This window comes from Tachypleus tridentatus, chromosome 6 (genome assembly GCF_004210375.1).
Source record: "Tachypleus tridentatus isolate NWPU-2018 chromosome 6, ASM421037v1, whole genome shotgun sequence".
NCBI classification, from domain to species: domain Eukaryota; kingdom Metazoa; phylum Arthropoda; class Merostomata; order Xiphosura; family Limulidae; genus Tachypleus; species Tachypleus tridentatus.
Window position 1 is genome coordinate 157,080,995 of NC_134830.1, and position 20,846 is coordinate 157,101,840.

At 30.4% G+C, this 20,846-nt stretch overlaps 1 long non-coding RNA gene across 1 annotated transcript; it reads left to right on the forward strand.

Annotated features, from left to right (window-relative positions):
* Window positions 1-8,426: 8,426 nt before the first annotated feature.
* On the forward strand, window positions 8,427-17,172 carry LOC143254216 (uncharacterized). The gene is made up of 3 exons (XR_013030107.1): window positions 8,427-8,586; window positions 10,840-11,223; window positions 15,549-17,172. It is a non-coding gene; the product is annotated as an uncharacterized LOC143254216 (long non-coding RNA).
* Window positions 17,173-20,846: the final 3,674 nt, after the last annotated feature.

Below are 20,846 nucleotides of genomic sequence, written 5' to 3' on the forward strand. Positions count from 1 at the left end.
AAGATCGAGGCTCTGTGGGGGTATTGCATCACTTGAATGATTCCAGTAACTTCTTTCTTAGCTGAGTAATTTATATATAGGATGGATGAATGTTTCAGGTCATTATCTTTTTGGCAGTAGAATCCTTTACCATTAATACACAAACCACTGTGTATAACAAGACGGATCAACAGTGTCTGATGGCAGTTGCGTTAATCAATTATTACATCTATTTTGCAAATATCTATTTTTATCTCAATAGAGAAGCACTTTAAACCATTACACCATGATTCATATTAGGTGAAGTGCACTGATTTCGGTATATTTCTCTTTTATTCCTCTGGACGCACAACTTTCGCTTTGAACCAAATATTTCAACTTGGATTCATACGTCCATCACACCATTTTACAATCATTAATAGTCCAGTTTTTACACTTTTTTGCAACTATTCTTTTGACAATATTTGGAGATCAAAGTAAGGGTTTTTAAGTTGCTACACAACCAAATATTTCATTCTCTTTGAGTATTCTTTATACTGTAGATCTGAGCACTTTTATGTCACTTGGTAGATGTTTGTTTATCTCATGCTTGAGATCAGTGGCAGTCTTCCTTCTGTCCCGAAAGCTGTATAAACAAAGACACTGAATATCAGCATCATTTAGTTTAGGTGTTATACCTATTCATTTCATATTTTTATATTTACCTGTCCAGGTGTCACGATTTAGGATGTAACTGAAAGTGTTTGGGGATCATTTCAAGTTTGCAGCAATTTGCCAGATAGTACAAACAACATTACATATCGCTTTTGTTGAGAATTCTGTTCGCTTTCTAAGCCGTAACATGACAAGAAAATTATTATATGATGTTAAACACTGTTTTTACTCAGGTTTATTTTTGGAGTGCTATTATATTGAATTCTTTTGACAAATTTCCGACTGTTTTCTATATAGTTCATCTTGAAGTGACTGTCAATGTTTTGGTCGTCTGCTGTTTTGAATATTTCTTGGAGTTGTTCTTTCAAGGCGTGTACTTTCTGTTTGTTCTTTTATGCTAGTTTATTATTATTGTGTTTGAGTGTTGTTTAACTAAGTGATGGTTGTTTTGTTTAACCTTGTAGCCTATTTTATATGAGAATATGAATATCTGGGAACAGTTTTTGAGTTTATTTGTGTATTGAAGGTGTACTGTTATTGTGATTATAATAACTTAATGTATCTTCTAATTTTATTTCTAAGCGTATTAATTTGTGGGTCAAAAGTTCTAACATGTTCTATTTTTTATATTGTTCGTTCCTTTATTTTGTGGTTATGGGTAACACTATTTTGCACCAGTTGGTATGGATTCACTATTTTGCATCAGTTGGTATGGGAATATAGACACTCTTGATATGTATTTTTCTGATTTTTTATGAGTCTGTTTCCGACTACTGAACATTAGCTATATTTATTCAGGTTATTATTGAATACATTATTTACTGTTCCTGCTTAAATAACTCTTATTTACAGAACTTAACTTGAATATATATCAAAGTGAACTTGTCTAACTAATAATGTTCATTGCGTGTCATGTTTTCAATTATCGCTTTCTATTACTTTAAAGCTAAATAGAAAGTTAACGGTTACAAATGTTTGAGTTGTTTCAATCACTTTAATCTTGTAATTTATAAGGATGTTTGTTTTGAATTTCGCGCAAACGTACACGAGAGCTATCTTCGATAGCCGTCCTTATTTTCTCATTAAAATGTCCAGATACATTTCATCCCAATACAGAAAGTTCAGAGATATTATACTATTATATAAGAAACGTAGATTAAGATACACGTTTTATTGTTTTACAGCCAAAACAACCTGCTGTAGGACATATAGAGAGTTATTAACAGGAGTCGTGGCGATCCTTCGAGATGGAGGATGATGGCTCTCTAAAATCATACATGGGTTCGGAGATAGCTAATGAAGCCAATCCTTGCTGCACAGATTTTCTGGGAGTAAAGGCGGGTCAGTTCAGGGGAAAGGAGAGGTTTCAGTAGCAGCTGGAGTTGTTTTATTTTCTCTCGCTTCGCTTCAAAATGTTGGAAACTTTGTTAAACTTGGGAGACGCCTGTGAGTGAGTTGACGTAACGTATAAATGACTGCACCCCAGCAGACACACGGTCCTTGACAGTCAACTAGTTGAGTCCAAAGGGAAGAAAACTAAAACGATTGGAGCTTGAGGAAATGCTGCAGCTCACGTCCTCCTTTCCTGTCGTTGAGGATTACAGGTATGGTCCTTCTTCCTTTTGGATTGGCCGTTGGGGTCTAAGGGTTGGACTGTTGTTTGTCAGAAACATCACCCACGACCTTACCATCAACATCGATTCTACCAGGAGCACAAACCTCCAGACGACATCGTTCTCAGAATAACTGGCATGCGCATGTTCTCTCGTGACGTCAAGGTGACTTCGACGAGAGAGTTACCAGGAGTAATTGTTTAACGATTTTATTTCTTCTGTGTTTAAGACCCTTGTAACACACACTGTCACATGTCTTTTGTGAATGCCCTTTACTAGACTCTTACTTCCCATTCCAAAATCTAAGGCAATCTGTTGAGAAATTCCTGAGATATAACATGAAAAATTTGATTGAATTTTCTATTCTATCTTCTTCGCATCAAAAGTGTGGAAACTTTATTTGGTCGGAAAAATATTTAACTTTATTTTGTTGAATTTTTTGTTGAAATCTGGTACAATCATGGATCTTTTTAACCTGTATTTACGAAACAAATCTGATGTAAATATAAGCCACATATGCGAAGTTAATCCACTTATAGCGCTTAAACTTGACGAAATTATTTGCACATGCCTACGTAAAACGTCACGTAAGATATCGGTCTTACATATTTAATATACAGCTTCACCTACGAATAAAAGTGGACCGTTAATAGTTTTTCATCATCAGGATTAATGACAGCTAATTTAGAGCAACAAACCCATGTGATAAAAAAACGTGCAAATACAAAAAATATCTGTCAGGCCAAGCAAACAAGATTAGCTGTTTATCGTCAAGTTTTCAAAACAGGAGTGGACGGTTGTTAATGATTATTCATTGTAAATTTTTCTGAACAATTTTACTATATTTTAGAAAATTATCATAATCAAGAACGTTTAGCATCAGGAGATGTTATATTAACTATTTAGCATAGATGGTGATGCTTCATAGAGCTATGCCAATTTCATGGGATTATTGACAAGAATCTAGCAGTCTAAATTCCGTGGCGTTACTATAAATAAGCCATTAACAGTGTTTAGAGAAGAAAACGTATCTGAAAAGCTCTGTTTTGAACAACATGGTTTTTATCTTATAAACTTCTTATTTCATGGTATTTATTAATGTGTATCAAAGCAACATTAAATGTGAAAGTGGTTTGCGGCCAAAAAGGACTGTATGTGTGACTAAAAGGAATAAAATCAAAATTGTAGGCCAAACTGGAAGCTGTATTTATATGCTCAATATTGAACATACAACACCGCCAGGTTAATTAATCAATGAATATTTTCTTTAAAATTATTATCAATTTTAGAAGTGTTGCGAGAAAATTGACCGTCAATTTTGATTTCATGCTATTACGGTTAGAAAAGAAAGGTGTTTAAAAAGAAACTTTTTAGTCTTATCTTTGTCATCACCCAATAAGATTTTCGTTCAATACTAGTCTCATGAATTGAACTAACCGATGAGAGACAAAAGATTCTGTGAAAATCACTTTATCTTTGAAGTGTAATACTTTAACAGTTACTAGTTAAGTCCTGAAAGGACAAATTAAGTTGAACGTGGAAGAAATTACTGTTACGGCTGTATCTTTTATTTCTATTACGAAGCAATCACATTTTTCTAATATAAGTAACAATTGAGGAAACAAATATTTCAAAGCATAAAGATGTGATTTATTCTGAGAGTGCACATTAAATGTTTCGAGAGAACATTGGTCTGAATTGTTCAGACACATTAAAGTTCTGTTGAAACATGTAGTATGTTCCCTTTGAATAAATGACTTCATTATGTTTAGAAATCGTTCTCTGCTAACATATTATTACTATGATTTGCTTAAACGGCACACTTTCGTATTTCTATAAATATTGTTGTATTCGTGCATACAAAAATAATAAACAACCTTTATAGATATGTTTAAGTAGATGTCTAATTTTAAAAATAATTTGAACGTCAAATTACATTCTATGTTCTGCTCCTGACGAAAGACCGACAGACCCTGTGAAAGTCTACAAGTAGAAGTGGACTTTCAGTCTATAATCGACTTTCTTTTCGAAGCATTTAAAATTCAAGTTAAATGTCTTATCTTCAAAGTTTTGCTGGTCAGTTTAAGAATGCTTTACGCTTCCTTCGTTTATCTCTTGAAATATAGAAAACACGAGCATGTCTTCTGGAAATGATTAAAATCTCTGCGAAGAATTTCATAAGCATTCATTCTTAATAAAACTATTGTAAGACAGACAAGGGAAGTCGATCACAAGTGAGATGTAGCATTCTAAACGAGAAACTTGGCAGAAATGATGAAGTATTGGAGTCAGTTGCTGCTCGAAGTTGCCATCTCTGCTGTAGAGATGTGGTGAAGATTTGTACTGTCTGAATTTGGCGCATTCAACACATTTAATTTAATAATAATGTTGCTACTTCTCTTTTATATTTCACTTCAATAAGTAAGAAATATCCAAAAATGTTCAGGCTCAATCACTTATTTCAAACCTAATACAAATCGTAGTTGAACGGTATGGTTCAAAAAAGGTCGGAAAATTTAAAGAGAATCAATGATATATCTATTCTCCACACTGTACCTTCATATTCAATTATTTCATATTTTGGTTATTATGGAAGACAAGTTAAAATGCTAAAATATTTATTTCCGTTTTTTGATTTGTACAATGGTTTTGTGATGGGATCTTTGCTCAAATTTAAATATTTACCAAAGTTTTTGCAGTTACGACATAGGAATAAATATATAAAAAAATTCTAAGTTTTTTGACGTTTTGAAAAATTTGATATAAATTTGGTTTCGGATCACTAAATTAGCATTCCAGGTTGGATCTGAATCGATCAACTCGTCAAGAAGAAAATACGTTACAGCCAGACCCAAAGTTTTACACAAAACTGTTAATATATATATATTATACACATATAGATATTTATTTATCTTTCTATAGAAAGTAATTTAACTATTAATTAATAAACACTCAGGGATACGGTGTTTCATCGTTTTATACAGAGTTTTTCAAATAAAAAAATACATTTCGAAAAGATGTAATTAAGAGGAAACAAGCTAGAGGGAAAAGTAACTTACCTACAAAACGCAATTACTTTGTATGTTCCGTATTTCTCTTTTCTCCAATCTTCTTACATAAGTACTGATGAACTCAGTATTGAAATTCTCGGTGCATATTTTGTAAATTTGGAAATGTTTTACTAAAGGATTAAGAGAAAAATAAAATTTTTTCGAGACGTTGTTTCAGAGAATAAAACTCCTAAACCTGTAATTAACTGATGTTTACTGAACCTTGACAATTTTTGTGAGGTTTGAAAAATATTTTTGAATCATAATTCAATAACAGTAACAAATTGTTTCTCACTTTACAATCAACAAATGTTTCCACATAATATAATCAACGCTTCCTTTTCATAAAATGATAAGATTTCAGGGCTAACTGAAATTTCTTCTTAATATAATTATAAATTAATTAAAAGTTAAAGCACCATATTGATTAGTTGGAATGATGTCAAACATTCAGTGTACGTCAGAATTAATTAGAAAATTAAAACATTTTCTCTAACATTTTGTAGCTTTGATCTGTCTTCGTTTCCAAATGCATCTGGGAAAAATCCAAACATTGGTTACGTTTTTTGTTATTAATTAAAACTAATAAGTAGAAATTTGTGTATTAGCTATTTTGTTACTTGCTTGTTTTGGCCTTAAGTATGATTGCGTCATATCACTCAACTATATAAATGTGTAAACTTCTAGAATACTTTTAACATAACCAAGTAAATTACAGCTGATATCAACGTTTTTGATATCATTTATACATTTATACATATTAACAAATGTTAAGTATGTAATGAGAAACATAAAGGTCTCAGTTCAAGTGTTTTCTAAGTGCAAAGCTACACAGAGGGTTATTTGTACTTTGTCCACCATATATAACCTAAACCCGGTTACTAGCGTTTTAAGTCTCTTAAAAACACCAAAAACGCATTGGAAGAAAAGAAAGCTAATAAGAAATGTTCTATCTTAACAAGATATCGTTTATCTTAGATATTATAGTTTTTAATTAATATTTGATACAAGATCGTCACTGAACATAAGATTGCTGTTCCAGATTTGTTACATGAAATTTCGTCATATTTTCCGAACCAATGCATCGAAACCAACATGACAATTCACGTAAAACGATTTCTCTAACAATATTAGTTCTTCTCCTAATCAAACTATTAATCGAACGTACTGTGAAAACGGTATATTTTTAGCAATTATCCATTTATCTCCTGATTATATAAAATTTCCTTCTTCAATAAAAATCATGCCCGTCTAATTTCTAGTGGTTCAATACTCACATTCTTTACCGCCATGTTTACACTTATCTATATAATAATAACTGTAGTAAACCTGCAGATACGTCAACTACTAAAACATATAAAGACAAGTGTCTTATAATCACACACTCATATTTATATAACTTATACAGTAATTACTATATAAATCCTATATTTTCTTCGTAATTCTAATTACAGCTATGCATTTAACATAACATATTGTTAAAAGCTCGTAGTACACAATTAGTTGTGTCTCTAGAGCTAACATTAACTCTATTAATGATCACTTCTGGTTCAGTTGGTACATGACCACGTCATGCAATGTTATAATCATGGGTAACAGTATCAGCTTACATTGTAGTAGGTGTTCTTCACATGCTGTCCTTGGGTACATGGATTTTGACGAAACTAGACAGGCTTTACGTCGGGTAATCTATGTCAACTATTTCATCACCTAATATACGGCATTAACGTTCTCTAACTTTTAATTTTCTATCTCGGCTTTATTTATCTCTTCATCGTCATAAGATAAATCTAGTTTATTCGAGGAATCAGATTCAACCTCAATATTTTTTTTTGTCAATCATCCAGTTTTCATCAGTCATATATTCGTTCTGATAGGGTTTCCTTTCCTTCAGTTTCTTTAATCTTTTAACACGTACCAGTTTGTTTATATCTTTCTTCAGAAACATAATGATAAAAAATGTTCATCCTGGTAAACGAAATAATAAATTGAACTAAGTAAGAGTTTGTTCTCTTCCTGATTTGTAAACAATTTTATGTTTTAGAAAAAAATGAATATTAATTTTGAGCTCTGTTTATCTAAATTATGGAAAATCTATTTATAAAACCAAAATAACTTGTATGGAATATAAGTTATTAGGCCTAGATAATATTGCAAAAGATCTTAGGAACAGTATTAAAACTCCTTATGCAATGATATTATTGGGTCACACTATCACGTGACATTAAAGATCAGTTTTAAAACGTAATTAGCCAATTCTCAAAGTAAGTTTATGGGATATGAAGTAAGATTGGCTACAATAAAATCTTTTCTTTCATAATATAGCTTATTTATTAGATATCATGACATCTAACGACCTATTTTTATTTTACCAAATGAAGCAGTAGCTATCAACCTAATAAAGTTCACAATTGATGCTTTACTACCTCTACTGTCCGAAACCATTACCAGATGTGATTTTATCATAATTTTAAATTAAAATCTCATCACTCGACAGGCATTTACTATTTGAGTAAAACTAGATGGCGCTATATTCAAGAAACTTTTCGACCGGAAACTTGCTTTTATCAAAATGAATTTTTGTCAATTCCAGTCGCAACATGAAATATTTTTATTGATCTATTTTCGTCGTTTCATTTTTAATAGTTATTTGAAACAGTATGGAGGAACGAATTGTTTGGCTTTACTTTACGTTAACATTTCCATATTTCCTGCATTTTTACAGTTTTATTGTGATATAGGAAAACAGTATGACATTTTACTGTCGAGTTATATTCAGTAACTTCTGATCTTAACTAATCAAGTGATTAATAGAGCTAATTGAGAATAAGATTTATACTTATTAATATCGATAATATCCGATAAGATCTAGGTTATTTCTAAAGTAGATATCAAGCTAATAATGTAGAATAATCACAATAAAAAAAGTGAATAAAAAGAAAACTGATAAACATTATAACATAAATTTGTACTTCACATGAAACATCAGTGTTTGTTCTATTAATTTCTCAACCTTTGCATTTTATGTATAGTTCCTCGAACATTTTCAACAAATAGAAGAGTTTATCATAAGAGTACCACAACCACACTGTACGAACATTATATGTATTGCTGAAGGCGTGGTTCTTTTCAGACCTGCTTACATATCTGTGGCCTTCAGTATGATTGCGTCATATCAGTACATTACGTAAATACGAAAAGTTGGAGAATGCTTTTAACATAACCAACGAACTAACAGCTGATATCAACGTCTTTTACCGTATCGCAGTCTAATGAAGATGAGAACGGTGGTAAGTGTTCTACAGTTTATTCAATAAGTTAATTATCGGTTAAACTGTAACACAACTCACCGAAGACAAGTAGTTGTATTTGTTACATGGTATAATTTCAGTGTGAGAAGAGGCACTTTTCTACGCACACTAATATGAGATAATTAGATGCAATTTAATTACTGTTCATAAGAGTATATGTTTGTTTGAGTGTTTTTCTTGTAGCAATGCCACATCGGGCTATCAGCCGAGCCCACTGAAAGGAATCGAACCCCTGAGTTAAGCTTGGAAATCTGTAGATTTACCACTGTACTTCCGAGGGGCGTTCATAACAGACTTGATCCTTTAATTATAAAAACAAATCTTAACAAGATATCGCCTAACTAAAGTACTATTATTCTTAATCAATCCTTCCCATACTAAACATTAGGTAGATTTTTCCTGATTTGTTACGTGAAATTACGTCATATTTTCCCAACCTCTGTCATCAAACTTAACACGACAACTTACGACAAAAATATTCCGAGTGATATTAGTTTTTCTCGTGATACAACTATTAATCGAACATACTGTGGAAACGATATATAATCGAAAATTATCCACTCATCTCCTGATAATATAAAATCACTTTCTTCAATAAAAATCATACCTGTCACTCAAGTCGTGTATCTGAGGATTGCTGGTTCAAATCCTTGTTATATAAAACATGTTTGCCCTATGTTTGGTGAAAGTGTGGCCCAAGAGTTTCAAAATTCGTGACTTGAGTAATGTTTTATTTATTAATGTGAATATTATAATACATGATTTGAGAATACCTGGTCTGGTCTTTTAGTAACTATTCGTCACTGGTTTGTTATTTTTTGGAAGAAACTGCTGTGTACACTCTAATTTTCCAAAATTGTTGAATATTTAAAAAAAATTGCTGCTTTCTGATGGTTAATAATGTCTAAGAGCTTAAAATTTATACACCTTAAGAAACCTATTGGGATTGAAATGAGAGAAACATATAGAACTTAGGTCAATTTGTTTATTTAATGGAAAGCTACAAGGCTATGTGAACTTTATTTATCGCATAGAAAGTACCCCAGATATTAGCGATTTAAGTCACTAAAGTAATCAATAAGCCGTTGGGAGAAGAGAGAGGACTGTTTATTTTATGCAGCACAAGTAATCTTCAATTTTATTAAAGGGATAAAAATGGAACATTTTAACTCCTACTTTAAATAAATGGAATAGTGTTTGTGATATATTATTTGTTACACAGGATTTCACTGGTATTTATAGACGTTTGTTATAAAAATATTTAATCAAAATTAAACTGATATACAGTAAAAGTATCTCTATCTATATATATACAGATAAAAGTATAACGCATATTGAAACCGATTACAACAGTAATCAAATAATTTATATTTGTCTTAAAATATGAACCTCCTCAAACTAACAAAGATAAAGTATGCATAATATAAATCTGGTTCAGTCGAATCATCAGATTCGATTTTAAATATTTTCTTTTTTGTCAGTCTTCTGGTTTTCATCTGTCATTTCTTCGTACTGATGGGGCTTCCTTTCCTTCAATTTCTTTAACTAATTGTCAAGTAACAACTGTTTGTTTTTTCACATCATCAGCAGTTTTCTGATAAATGACAGTCTTCTGATACATGAACCAGCTCTTGCCAAGTTTTCTTATCTTTCTCACATGTTTGAGAGATCATATCCAGCAAATTACCGTTGATTTTTTCTGCTAACAGTGTAGCAGCTGGATGTAAGGCAATGTTTCTGTTTTTGGGCACCTAAGAACTGAAAAATGTAATACATTAACTTGTAAATGAAGTGACTATTTCTATCTGTCAGTAAGTACTGAAGTACACCGTGTATAGCCAATACTTTATTCACAAATGCCTCAGAAATCGTTTACACTTTTTGATGAGGCAAGCGTATTGCATCATGTGGTGGTGTCAAGCTGTCACAGTTTCTTCCTTGTTCCACTTATAAATACAGTGTCCTTACTTTCCATAACCTATTTAGTAACCTTAACAGAGTCAATTAATTACAGTCAAAACGCTAAACGTACAGCGGAAGCTTTCTCAACATGTTTTATAGAATCATTATTGTTGTATAATCATCACTGTTTTATTCACGTGTGTACTGATACGTCTCCGTATGCTGTCAGCTTTAAGGGGAGAAAGTTATACGATAGATCAAATAACACATTTGTTTTAATGGTCATAATTTCGTAAGAAAATTAACTTTTGATATATAATTTTATTACAGGTTTTTGTTTTGCTTTTGTTTGGTATGGACGTCATTATAGGAAGCTGCATTATGAAAGAAAATAACTAAAGAAACCAGAATTTCCACGATGGTTTCGGTGATCATGGAAACAAAGGGGGAGATAGGAGCGGTAATGACAGACATGGGAGTAACGGTGATTCAAATTTTTATAGAAGTAAGAAAATAAAGGAGACAATAAGAAAGGGTTAGAAAGAGAAACAACCAAAAGCTTAGACATTAACATTGGCCTGAAAGGTGATGGAAGCTGCAACAGCAGTTTGGGATACGAAAGAGTATTGGATAGTGAACTAATAATGAATGACGGTCGAAGTTTGAATGCAGCAAATCATAATGGCAGAGGATAATTGGTTACAGCTAATTCAGGTGATAATAAATTATTAAGTATTTTAAACTCTTAATATAAAAATATTGCAAAATTTCACTTTTCTTGTAAGAATGATAACAATTTTACTATCCAATTCAGGAATAAAAAATTGAAAGAAGGTAAAATGATTAAACATTTTCTAATTGTTAGATAGAAACTTATTGATTGACTAAATATTATACTCAAGTGGCACAGCAGGATGTCTGCAGATTCACACCAATGGAAACTAGGTTTTTATATTCATTGTGGGCAGGCACAGACAGCCCACTGAGTAGCTTTGTAACCTGAACTGTGAAATAAAATAAAAAACTGTGAATTGAAATTAAGTTCGATTTTTCAGAATAGAAAATAAAGTGTAATTTATACTTAAAAACATCTTTAGAGAATTTGCTTGTCTGTGTGTTTCTTTTGTACCTATAACACGGTTCAATACCGAATGACATGCGAAGTGGTGGGTAGTTTTTTTAGAATATATATTCAGTCTGACTCAGGAAAACCTGGGCGTTAATGTTATATCACAAAGATATTGAGAAAATAAATCAACAATCAAACGAATTACCAATTCCATGGGCTGTAGAAAAGCAAAGGCTATAGAAATATGTTTCAGTAAATAGTAGAAACCATACGAATAAGTTTCTGTGAATAGCATAAAGAATAAAAATATGTTTCTGAATATAATATAAACAATACAAGGGAGTTCCTGTAAACAATATGAACTACACAAGTATGTTTTGGTAAACTGTATAAAATATACAATGTTTGTGTAAATAATACAAGCTAAACAAAAGTGTTTCTGTAAATAATACAAGCTAAACAATAGTGTTTCTGTAAATATTACAAGCTAAACAAAAGTGTTTCTGTAAATAATACAAGCTAAACAATAGTGTTTCTGTAAATAATACAAGCTAAACAAAAGTGTTTCTGTAAATAATACAAGCTAAACAATAGTGTTTCTGTAAATAATACAAGCTAAACAATAGTGTTTCTGTAAATAATATATACTAAAGTAGAGTGTTTCTGTAAATAATATATACTAAAGTAGAGTGTTTCTGTAAATAATATATACTAAAGTAGAGTGTTTCTGTAAATAATATATACTAAAGTAGAGTGTTTCTGTAAATAATATATACTAAAGTAGAGTGTTTCTGTAAATAATATATACTAAAGTAGAGTGTTTCTGTAAATAATATATACTAAAGTAGAGTGTTTCTGTAAATAATATATACTAAAGTAGAGTGTTTCTGTAAATAATATATACTAAAGTAGAGTGTTTCTGTAAATAATATATACTAAAGTAGAGTGTTTCTGTAAATAATATATACTAAAGTAGAGTGTTTCTGTAAATAATATATACTAAAGTAGAGTGTTTCTGTAAATAATATATACTAAAGTAGAGTGTTTCTGTAAATAATATATACTAAAGTAGAGTGTTTCTGTAAATAATATATACTAAAGTAGAGTGTTTCTGTAAATAATATATACTAAAGTAGAGTGTTTCTGTAAATAATATATACTAAAGTAGAGTGTTTCTGTAAATAATATATACTAAAGTAGAGTGTTTCTGTAAATAATATATACTAAAGTAGAGTGTTTCTGTAAATAATATATACTAAAGTAGAGTGTTTCTGTAAATAATATATACTAAAGTAGAGTGTTTCTGTAAATAATATATACTAAAAAGTAGAGTGTTTCTGTAAATAATATATACTAAAGTAGAGTGTTTCTGTAAATAATATATACTAAAGTAGAGTGTTTCTGTAAATAATATATACTAAAGTAGAGTGTTTCTGTAAATAATATATACTAAAGTAGAGTGTTTCTGTAAATAATATATACTAAAGTAGAGTGTTTCTGTAAATAATATATACTAAAGTAGAGTGTTTCTGTAAATAATATATACTAAAGTAGAGTGTTTCTGTAAATAATATATACTAAAGTAGAGTGTTTCTGTAAATAATATATACTAAAGTAGAGTGTTTCTGTAAATATATACTAATATGTTTCTGTAAATAATATATACTAAAGTAGAGTGTTTCTGTAAATAATATATACCAAAGTAGAGTGTTTCTGTAAATAATATATACTAAAGTAGAGTGTTTCTGTAAATAATATATACCAAAGTAGAGTGTTTCTGTAAATAATATATACTAAAGTAGAGTGTTTCTGTAAATAATATATACTAAAGTAGAGTGTTTCTGTAAATAATATATACCAAAGTAGAGTGTTTCTGTAAATAATATATACTAAAGTAGAGTGTTTCTGTAAATAATATATACTAAAGTAGAGTGTTTCTGTAAATAATATATACCAAAGTAGAGTGTTTCTGTAAATAATATATACTAAAGTAGAGTGTTTCTGTAAATAATATATACTAAAGTAGAGTGTTTCTGTAAATAATATATACTAAAGTAGAGTGTTTCTGTAAATAATATATACTAAAGAAGAGTGTTTCTGTAAATAATATATACTAAAGTAGAGTAAAAAAAGTAGAGTGTTTCTGTAAATAATATATACTAAAGTAGAGTGTTTCTGTAAATAATATATACTAAAGTAGAGTGTTTCTGTAAATAATATGTACTAAAGTAGAGTGTTTCTGTAAATAATATATACTAAAGTAGAGTGTTTCTGTAAATAATATATACTAAAGTAGAGTGTTTCTGTAAATAATATATACTAAAGTAGAGTGTTTCTGTAAATAATATATACTAAAGTAGAGTGTTTCTGTAAATAATATATACTAAAGTAGAGTGTTTCTGTAAATAATATATACTAAAGTAGAGTGTTTCTGTAAATAATATATACCAAAGTAGAGTGTTTCTGTAAATAATATATATTAAAGTAGAGTGTTTCTGTAAATAATATATACCAAAGCAGAGTGTTTCTGTAAATAATATATACTAAAGTAGAGTGTTTCTGTAAATAATATATACTAAAGTAGAGTGTTTCTGTAAATAATATATACTAAAGTAGAGTGTTTCTGTAAATAATATATACTAAAGTAGAGTGTTTCTGTAAATAATATATACTAAAGTAGAGTGTTTCTGTAAATAATATATACTAAAGTAGAGTGTTTCTGTAAATAATATATACTAAAGTAGAGTGTTTCTGTAAATAATATATACTAAAGTAGAGTGTTTCTGTAAATAATATATACTAAAGTAGAGTGTTTCTGTAAATAATATATACTAAAGTAGAGTGTTTCTGTAAATAATATATACTAAAGTAGAGTGTTTCTGTAAATAATATATACTAAAGTAGAGTGTTTCTGTAAATAATATATACTAAAGTAGAATGTTTCTGTAAATAATATATACTAAAGTAGAGTGTTTCTGTAAATAATATATACTAAAGTAAAGTGTTTCTGCATAAATTGTGATAAGAGATTCTCTCCCTACCCACAGATAATTATAACAACTAACAATAACTACGTTAATATGTGTATATTTCTAAATTAAAATTTACGGTCAGGTTTTCCAAACCTCTAGTTCTCAATTCTGTGCTTTTTATACTTTGCTTTGGTCAAGGTTGAGACAGACCAGCGTGTAGCTTTGTAATAAACTAAATAAAACTGAGTTTGTAATGTGTATTTCACGTTCGATACTTAAAATCTCATATATAATACAATGGAAAAGTTTCAACAAAGTAAATTTGTAAGCTAAACTTGTGACGCATCCATGATGTAAACTTTTGTCACAAGTTAATCAAACAAGTATGGTTTCTTATTGTTACATCTCTTGGTGTTATTAAGTACGTGTGTTAATATCAACAATGTATGAATTGATCTATTTATCATTTGGTCAGTTTTAAATTATACAAAATTATCTGATATTTTATCATTTTTGTTTAGGAAAGTCTTTGTACTTGAATTTAAAAGTTCAGTTTTACAAACTTGTTTTGTTTCCTTATACTGATTAAAATATTTTGACAAAATATTTCAATAACACAATAAATTTAATTGGTTTATTGAAGAAAAATACCACGTGTAGGTTTGTGATATTTAGATTCATTTGTTGATACCACAGTGTAATGGATTTCAACTTCTATACTGAACAAAGGTTGGATACATGTAAAGACAGTGTCTTGTTTATCATGAACAGTTTTTATCAGAAACGTAATATGTTTGAAATCATTTAAAAGAACTGACAGAGATGTAAGAAAAATGATAATGATAGATTAGTTTAAATGTAAAGTAAATAAAATTATTCATCTTTAGTCTAAATCGTTTAGCTTAACCTGCATTAATAAATGTAACGGAAATGACAAATCATTGATTCATTTAGTGAATATAGTCAACATAAACATTATTTTACTTTTATTTTGACAGATACCACTCGAGGAGCTTGACGGGAAATTCAACATAATTCCTCCTGTTTGTTGTTTTATACGCTTAGAAGATTTGTCACAGTATTGTTTTATTGGGAATTCTGTTATACTGAATTTGAATAACTTACTAAGAATCATGTTATCAATTTACATTTCACTAATAATGTCCCATAATGATATTTGGTATCTTATCATCAGAAATTAATGTTAGTTTAATTATCTGGCGTTACTCTACGAAGAGGACTGCCACAAATACAACTATTTGTCTTCTTTGAGTTATGTTGCAGTTTGTCCGGAAATTAACTTATAGAATAAACTGTAGAACACTAACCACTGTCCTCATCTTCATAAGACTGCGATAAGGTAAAAGACGTTGATATCAGCTGTAAGTTAGTTGGTTATGTTAAAAGTATTCTCCAACTTTTCACATTTACATAATGTGGTGATACGACACAATCATACCTAAGGCCATAGCTGTGAGTTACGAAACTGCTATGATGTAACTTTATACTCATTGGTTTTTTTAATCAAACAAACGTCGTACTGTATAATTAGTTTTCTATTCAGATATATTGGTAAACGAATATAAATCAACGCCATAAATTTTATAGTAATATTTTTCATTTTATTTTTGATACTGATGTACTTTCAAAGTACGACATGATGACAAATAAAGTTTATGGTATTTATATCGTTAGTTCATCCAAAAGTAAATTACAAAGTTATTTGTTTCTCTTCATCACAATCTGAATTATTTTATATGAGAAATTTAAATTGATTTCTATTTTATCACTTTATTATTACTCATTTATCTATCATACTGAAACCTTCCTTTTGTGTTTAGGTTATATACAGTTACGTTATGTTATGTGAAACTTATTTTATAACAACTTTTTCCAGTTGGTATATCATGTGTGATTAACAACTCAAGTTCTAGTTAAATACGGTTTTTATGTAAGTGATAGTTTCATTTAACACCTCTTTAATATTGCATGAATAGGCCTGAAATTATTGCAAATGTTGAATATACCAAATTTCTAAGTCATTCATACGTTCTTCGTAAAGTATGTAATGTTGTTCTTTTAAGGTTAGTTTCACTTACTTTATTGATTTTAATGTCTGTCATATATATAATTTATAATATGTATAATGTATGTTGTATCAAATGGTTTACATAAAAAGAATTCAGCAAACTATGTTTGCCGTATATAAACCGGTCTGAAAAGGTACGGTTGTCAGAATTGAATACTACATGTATATAGTGTAGTGTTAATATTTTTATTATAAACTCTTCTACATATTGAAAATTCTTAAGGAACTATATTAAAAATTTAAATGTTAACAATGTAGCAAGTCTAACACTAATATCTCATGTGATGTATGAATGTATGTTATAATGTTTATCATTTTTCATTGTATTCACTTTTTATAGAATTATTAGCTTAATATCTTTGTTTGGAAATTACAAAGATCTAATGAGATATTTTAGATATTACGGTTAATAATAAGTAAAAATCTTATTCTGAATTAGCTACATTAATCACTAGATTAATTATCAAATTCTGATCTACATTTGTTGATTAGAACAGAATTAAGTGAATATAATAAAAGTATTTGACTTTCAACAGTTTCAATGAATCTTATTAAACCAGACAATAAAATGTCATTCTGTTTTTCTGCATTGAAGTAATAATGTAGCTGTGCAGGAAGTCTGGAATTGTTAACGCAAAGTAAAGCCAAAATGATCATTTTTTGGCATTGTTTTTCGTTATGTGCCTGTCCACGAATAATATCTCAGTTTAAGATCATGATAAAATCACATCTAATGATGATTTCTGACTGTGGATGGCAGTAAAGCATAAGTAGTGAATTTTAATTAATCTTGCAGCCACTGATAAGATTTGTTAAAATAAAAATAGGTTCGTATATGTCACAGTATCTAATTAAATACTGTTGATGTCACGTGAGTGTGTCACCGAATAATATCACTGCATATGGAGTTTCAAATACTGTTTCAAAGTGTTTTTGCAATATTACATAGGCCTGATAATTTAAATGAAATACAAACTATTTTCGTTTTAGAAATTGTTTAAAAAAACAGGAAGAAAACAAATTCTGACTTAGATTCAATTATTATTTTGTTTATCACGATGAACATCGTACGTCGTATTTAATGTAACAGCGGAAATAACTTGTTCTTATGAAAGTTTCGATACTTATGTTATAAATTCATTACAAACGACATTTACTTATGTTCATTGTGGTTGATATATCTCACGATTGTTTGAGGTTAAACACAAAGCTACGCAAAGGGCTATCTGTGCTTTGCTCACCACGTGTATCGAAAGCCGGTTTCTAGTTTTGTAAGTCCGCAGATATGTCTCTGTGCCACTAGAGGGCGATATATTTCACAAACACAAAAATACTCACTGAAAAGCCCAAGTTAATTTTCGTGGTAATGAAACGAAACGTACCAGGCAGTAGATTGGGGTCTACAAAACATTAAACCGAGGTACCTTTGCTATTGTTATTAAAGTTAAGAATGTTGAAAAGGTGAAGACGAAACATATCCAGTTTGACGAAATATATATTTTTTTCGTATTTTCATGAATAAACACTAGTTGCACCAAACATGCTCGCCCTTTCACCCGTGTTGGCATTATAATGTGACGGTCAATCCCACTATTCGTTGTTAAAAGAGTAGCCCAAGAGTTGGCAGTGGGTGGTGATAACTATCTGCCTTCTTACACTGCTAAATTATGGACAGATAGCGCATATAGCCCTCTTGTAGCTTTGCGCGAAATTCAAAAACAAACTAACTTATAACCATTTAGTTAATTAATTAACTTATTTAATTAGTTCATGGCATGCATTGTTTTACCTTTTATTAATGGATTGTACTCATGTGTGGATTGAGATAAAGCTTGCTTTGAACCTCTACGTTGTTATTTTTTGGAATATTTTCGTTAGTTTTTTATTAACGACAAAACCGTAGGAAAAACAAAAATATCTTCATAAAGTTATTCTTTCGTCTCCTTATTGTATGTTATCTTTCAAGTTCCTGAAACAAAGATTTTCGTGATTCTTCGCATGTACACAAAAATATGATTAGGCTCACCTGGATTCTAAGATAAGAGTACAAGAAGCTTCCTGTTTGTAAGACGAGACGATTATAATAATTTGGGTTGTTCAAAGAAAATTCGTTACCATTAACTTGGTTCTATAGCACTCGTCTGAAGAACGAGCGGTTCTACCTCATATTTACTGACGCTATACTCGCTTTACTTTGACCTTCGCTGATAAAGCGGTAAGTCTACGGAGTTACAACGCTAAAATCGGAGGTTCGATTCCCCTCGGTGGACTCAGCAAATAGCCCGATGTGTCTTTGCTATAAAAAAACACAAACACAAACACTACCCGTTATAAACCTAGTGACGTCATTAAACAGGGACAGCAAACGAAACATAAATATGTAAGTCAACATATATTCATTCACAAAAATGTTTTGTTCCTGTTGACATGAATCCTAACTGGATAGTGCTGCTCTACTGTTCAGGACAGTTCAGTTGGTTGTTTCAAGTTGTGTACACAAAGACAGAAGGGTCTACTTGGGATATTTGTTCAACAGGTTTCGAAATGTTCAGTATCATGGAACATTATATAAATTGTAATTGGTAATTAGGGGTGGGATGTGTGATTCCACTGAGAAAAGGCCTAATATTCTATACTTTGTATGTTATCCGTTTGATAGGAAGTCGTTTTTATATTATCATAAGAAGATATCTCTAAAAAAAATCAAACTCAACTTTTACAACGAAGTGTAAGAAACTTAAGTGTGATATATGTTCTCACGTCAAGTTTTAAGTATGACAGATTTAGTTTTTTCGGACACTGCAATAATTTTATTAGAATATGCAGATCCTATTACTAAACAAACAGGCCAGTCTAATAACTTGTGGCAGGGATGTTTTGAAATGAACCATATGAGAGTATCGTATAGTGAACGATATTACTTTAAAGTAACACCTATAAGTTTGAGTGTTAATCTTAACTAAGCCTGTTTAATTTGACTGAGCCTTCACATTTCACGAAACTGAAAGTAAAGGTTTTACTCAGTGCCAACATGTTATTTTGAACGAAATCGAAACTGAATAAAAGTTGTTTAGTTAGATATCAGTTATCACACTGAGACTTCAACTCAGAACTTCCTAGTACACTCTAAGCCCTTGACATTCTTTTAAACGTCTAAAAGTATTTGACCCTTAAACGCAAACGAGATGCTGAAAACTTCGTGTCTAAAGTAATATCAATAAAGATTGTTTTTAAATGTTTCCAGCGACACTTAAACATAACCATCAAGTGAATTGATACATAATGAGAGAAAAAACGAAACGTAAAATTACTTAAAAATTGTTGTCTGGTAATCAAAATCGTTAAAATCATGTTTAAAAATCGAACAAACCGAAGAGAATTTGAAGTAGATTATAATTCCATTTGAGTATTTCAATATTTTTATTTCTGGGAAACAAACTGAATGCAGTAATAAAAAAGTGAAAATGTTTGTTTGTTTGTTTTTTAATTTCGCATAAAGCTACTCGAGGGCTATCTGTGCCAGCCGTCCCTAATTTAGCAGTGCAAGACTAGAGGGAAGGCAGCTGGTCAACACCACCCATCACCAACTCTTGGGCTATTCCTTTACGAAACAATAGCGGAATTGACCATAATGTTATAACGCTCACACGTGCTGAAAAGGTGAACATGTTCGATAGCCGTGTTTGGGATCCGAGACAAGCACATTATGTAATAGTCGAACGCTACATTTCCATCAGGTCACGCCATATCTGCATGTTTAATAAAATATTTATTGTTTGTACTTCACGTTGTTTTGTTTTTTAATGATTTAAATAGAAGTAGATCAGCCTGGCATGGCCACGTGGTTAGAGCGCTCAACTTGTAATCTGAAAGTAGAGGGTTTGAATCCCGTCACACCAAACATACTCTCTCTTTCGAACCTAGGGTCGTTATAACGTGATGATCAATCCCACTCTGCGTTGGTATAAGAGTAGCCCAAGTGGTGATGACTAGCTGCCTTCCTTCTTGTCTTATCCTGCTAAATTAGAGACGGCTGGCGCAGATAGCCCTTGTGTAGCTATGCGCGAAATTCAAAACAAACCAAACCTTACACATAACACCAACATAGATACGTTGATATAAATACAGCTATATAATTCCTTAAAAGTTTTATTATATACATGTCTTATGAACTTGACAACCTCAACTTTAATTAAGCCACGTTAAG